The 5,427-nt window shown below is 36.4% G+C and overlaps 1 pseudogene; it reads right to left on the bottom strand.

Moving 5' to 3' along the window:
- Positions 1–608: 608 nt before the first annotated feature.
- LOC121025322 (olfactory receptor 4F6-like) lies at positions 609–1,545 on the bottom strand (annotated as a pseudogene).
- Between the last annotated feature and the right edge of the window lie 3,882 nt (positions 1,546–5,427).

The raw sequence follows: 5,427 nt of genomic DNA, 5'->3' as shown, positions 1-5,427 counted from the left end.
TTGAAAGCAAAGTTGAGATGATAAAGATATAACATTGTCCTCTTAGATGCCAGATCCTAATACGATCTCAGACACTAATAACTGTTTAACTATTTCTTTGCTCAATGTGTTACTTTCTGCATATATGATTATCAGACAATACTTAATATATGACAAAAATTATATTCATGTAACTGAGTGCATCTATTAACAAAAGTAACAACACCCCTGAATCAACTTAAGGACAAGCCTGATTTGCTTGCCAAAAATAACGTAGGAGAATCAATCATCCTTTACATAAGAATATTTTCAACCCAGTGACAGAGAAAAGTATCAGCATACACCGGTACCTCTGCAAATATGCCTTGAAATTCAAAAAACTTTCCAAGATTCTATAGACCAGTCGATATGTAAGTGAAACAAAAAGTGTATTTCAGTAATTTAAAATCTTAAAATATGCAAAATAGCCTTAAATAAATTTATAATCACACTATTGGCCTTTAATATGAAATAAACTACCCAAGATATTTGTGCTACTGAAATAAAGAAAACAAATGGTCTTAAGATAATATTTAACCCTTCAATACTTGTGCATAAAGTATTGCTTGCAGAAGGCATGACTTGTTTTCTCATTTAGAGCTATTTAGAAGATCATCCTCAAACTCCGTCTCCTCATTGCCAACTTCATGTCCTTGTTCCTCAATGTGTAGATAATGGGATTCAGAATGGGTGTGATCATAAAGTCCAAAATGGCAAGAAAACTTATCCACTGGCACTGTGGGAAATGGCCACACATAAACAAAGATGCACGGTCCGAAGAACAAAACCACCACAGTGATGTGAGCTGACAGAGTAGAAAAGGCTTTAGACAAACCACCTGAGGAACGTTTCCATACAGTGACCAGGATGAAGATATAGGAGATAAGCACTAAGAAGAAGGTGCCCATGGAAATGAACCCACTGTTGGCAGTAACCATGAATTCCATTCTGTAGGTGTCTGTGCAGGCAAGTTTGATAAGCCAAGGAAGGTCACAGTAAAAGCTATCTATCTCATTAGGACCACAAAAAGGCAAATGGACAACAAAAGCTACCTGGACCACTGCATGAATGAGGCCAATAACCCAAGCAACGGACAGAAGCAAAATGCACATCTGTGGGCTCATGATAGTCAGGTAGTGGAGGGGCTTGCATATGGCCACATATCTGTCCAAGACCATGGCGATGAGCAGGACCATCTCGGATCCACCCAGGACATGAAGGGCAAACATCTGGTGACACACTCCTGAAAGTATGTGGTTTTGTGCCCAGAATACAGGTCACAATCATCTTAGAAACCCTTAAGGTGGAAAGACACAAATCAATAAAGGAGAGTTTAGCTAAAAGGAAGTACATGAGGGGTAATGTAAATGAGGATCAAAGGTCACTGTAAACACAAGGAGGTTTCCCAGGACCATTGTTACAGAAAACCCAGTAGAGAAAGCAAGGAGAAAATGTAGCACTGGTCCATAGGTAGAAAGTCCCAGGAATACAAATTAAGACTTCAGAGTAATTTGCTTCACATATTGGCTATGTCTAGTGATACCTAAAAGACCAAAACCAAAATAATAAAGAATTTATCAAAAATTATTATTTAAAAACACACATTTAAACTTTTATTAAATCTGATTTAGGAAGAAATCTTCGTTAAAGCTATAAGGTTTTTTTTTTTTTAAATAGTGTGTTAACTTATCCATTTGGCTAAAATATTTAATAACTAATATTCCTAAAAAGCTTCTACCATTTGCCTAGTACTATGTAAAGTTTTGAGGTAAAACACTGATCCTGACTTCAGGAGATTTACAGGTTAATGTTGAAATTAGACATTATAGCTTTACATAATAGCTATTTACATATTATTTACATAATAGCTTCACAGAATTCTGATAATTGATTTAAAGGAATGAATTGGGAAGAATATGTTTCTTAAGCAGAATCATAAAACTGCAAGTGACCCTTCCTTCAGCAAGATCCTCAGGGCCCTTCTAATGGAAGAAAGTGGCAATATCAGGAGATCCAACAGCTGGACATACATTTCTTTCTATGAAAGTCTCCCTAACCTTTTCTTCTTCAAACTGCATCTGAGATCAAGGAGGAAAACACAGAAATGAAAAAACTAATTTTCCCATTGTATAGAAATGAAATTTTACTTATTTTTCATTTTATTTATTTATTTATTTATTTATTTATTTAATTTATTTATTTTTAAATATATTGTCAGATTGGTTTCCAAAAAACACCCAGTGCTCATCCCAACAAGTGCCCTCCTTAATGCCCATCACCCACTTTCCACCTCTCTCCTATCCCCCATCAACCCTCAGTTTGTTCTCTGTATTTAAGAGTCTCTTATGGTTTGCCTCCCTCCCTCTCTGTAGCTACTTTTTCCCCTTCCCATCCCGCACAGTCTTCTGTTAAGTTAATCAAGATCCACACATGAGTGAAAATATATGGTATTTGTCTTTCTCTGACTGACTTGTTTCACTTAGCATAATACCCTCCAGTTCCATCCATGTTGCTGCAAATGGCCAGATTTCATTCTTTTTCATTGCCAAATAGTATTCCATTGTATATATAAACCACATCTTCTTTATCCATTCATCCGTTGATGGACATTTAGGCTCTTTCCACAATTTGGCTATTGTTGAAAGTGTTGCTATAAACATTGGGGTACATGTGCCCCTATGCATCAGCACTGCTTTATCCCTTGGGTAAATTCCTAGCAGTGCTATTGCTGGGTCATAAGGTAGTTTTATTTTTAATTTTTTAAGGAACCTCCACACTGTTTTCCAGAGTGGCTGCACCAGTTTGCATTCCCACCAACAGTGCAAAAGGGTTCCTCTTTCTCCACATCCTCTCCAGCATCTATAGTCTCCTGATTTGTTTGTTTTAGCCACTCTGACTGGTGTAAGGTGGTATCTCAGTGTGGCTTTGATTTGTATTTCCCTGATGATGAGTGATGCTGAGCATCATTTCATGTGTCCATTAACCATCTGGATATCTTCTTTGGAGAAGTGTCTATTCATGTCTTCTGTCCATTTCTTCATTGGATTGCTTGTTTTTTGGGTGTGGAATTAGCTGAGTTCTTTACAGATTTTGGATACTAGCCCTTTATCTGACATGTCATTTGCAAATATTTTTCCCCGTTCCATCGGTTGCCTTTAGTTTTATTGATTGTTTTCTTTGCAGTGCAGAAGCTTTTTATCTTAATGAAGTCCCAACAGTTCATTTTTGCTTTTAATTCCCTTGTCTCTGGAGATGTGTCAAGTAAGAAATTGCTGTGGCTGAGGTCAAAGAGGTTGTTTCCTGCTTTCTCCTCTAGGGTTTTTATGGTTTCCTGTCTCACATTCAGGTCTTTCATACATTTTGAATTTATTTTCATGTATGGTGTAAAAAAGTGGTCAAGTTTCATTCTTCTGCATGTTGCTGTCCTGTTCTCCCAGCACCATTTGTTAAGTGACTAACATGACAGGGATGTCCACCCTCACCACTGTTGTTTAACATAGTGTTGGAAGTCCTAGCATCAGGAAGCAGACAACAAAAAGAAATCAAAGGCATCAAAATTGGCAAAGAAGAAGTCAAACTTCCACTTTTTGCAGAAAACATGATACTCTACATGGAAAACCCAACAGACTCCACCAGAAGTCTGCTAGAACTGATACATGAATTCAGCAAAGTCTCAGGGTACAAAATCAACGTACAGAAATTGGTTGCATTTTTATACACCAATAATGAAGCAAGAGAAAGAGAAATAAAGAAACTGATCCCATTTACAATCGCACCAAGAACCATAAAATACCTAGGTATAAACCTAATCAAGGATGTAAAAGATCGGTATGCTGAAAACTATAGAAGGCTTATGAAGGAAATTGAAGAAGACACAAAGAAATGGAAAAACATTCCATGCTCATGGATTGGAAGAATAAATATTGTTAAAATGTCAATACTGCTTAAAGCAATCTACACATTCAATGCAATCTCACAAAATTGCACCAGCATTCTTCTCAAAGCTAGAACAAACAATTCTTAAATTTCTATGGAATCACAAAAGACCCCAAATAGCCAAAGTAATATTGAAGAAGAAAAACAAAGTGGGAGGCATCACAATCCCAGACTTTAGCCTCTACTACAAAGCTATAATCATCAAGACAGTATGGTATTGGCACAAAAACAAACACATAGACCAATGGAATAGAATGGAGACTCCAGAACTGGACCCTCAAATGTATGGCCAACTAATCTTTGACAAAGCAGGAGAGAGTATCCAATGAAATTTTACTTCAGATGGTAATTCTTAAATTTGGGGGCCCTGCTTTAAGAATTTGGCATTTAAATTACTTGAAGGATTCTTTAGACAAAAATAGTTTGATTTAAAGACTATTTAAATATTTATGTTAAAGAAAAACATTTATAAAGCACAGAGAACTAAAAGAGGAAGCAGCTTATCTCTTAGTGACTACAGGTAAATAAATATTTAAGATGCCTTCAACTTCAGGGGGCCTGGGTGGCTCAGTCAGTGGATAATCCCACTCAATTTTAGCTCAGATCATGATAGCAGGGTCATGGGACTCTCTCCCTCTTCCCCTCTCTCCCACTCATGCTAATTATTTAAAAATAGAAAAAGATGCCTTGAACGTCACTGAGCAAATTCTCAGTGACCTACTCTTCTGTCCATAAACAACATATTTTATGCGGTCACAGTTTTAGAATTAATATATCCTAGTGATGTATTTCTAAGAATGCATCATGGTCCATTAACAGAGACTTCTCACATAAGCAAATTATTCTAACCATCCTTTAATAGCAACTACTCTTATAGATGGATAATGTGACAATTATCCAGGGGTTATCAGTCATGACTGTGAATTAGAATTACCTGAAGTAGTTTATAGTAAAAAGCATATTTCTGGGATTTGTTCCCAGAATTCTAATAAAGCAAAGCAATGATGCATCCAGATTGTTCGCATTTTAAAAGCATCTCAGGTGATTTTAATGTAAGTAGTCTTCAAATTACAGTTTGAAAACACTGTATTCTGTATTTTATTTCAAAATAGGAAAGTGAGTTTCATAAACGCTTCTTCAAAATTCAAAGAAATTCCTTTATTTAAAATCTATGGTGGAATTTAAGAAACAAAGGAGAAAAAGAGAGAGAGAGGAGACAAACCAAGAAACAGACTCTTAACCAGAGAGAACTGTTACCAGAGGGAGGCTGGGTGGGTTGATGGGTAAAATGGGTGATGGGGATTAAGGAGTGCACTTGCAATGAGCACCCAGTGTTGTACGAAAATGTTGAAGCACTATATTGTACACCTAAAATAACATTACACTGTATGTTAACTGGAATTTAAATAAAAATGTGTAAAAAATGAAATAAATGTATGGCTCTCTGTGCACTGACAATGACAAGTTCCCTGC

This window comes from Herpailurus yagouaroundi, unplaced genomic scaffold, assembly GCF_014898765.1.
Source record: "Herpailurus yagouaroundi ecotype Mexico unplaced genomic scaffold, PumYag 67616, whole genome shotgun sequence".
In the NCBI taxonomy this organism is placed as follows: Eukaryota; Metazoa; Chordata; class Mammalia; order Carnivora; family Felidae; genus Herpailurus; species Herpailurus yagouaroundi.
Note: the sequence above shows the minus strand (reverse complement) of the source record. Positions and strands in the feature narration are given on the sequence as shown.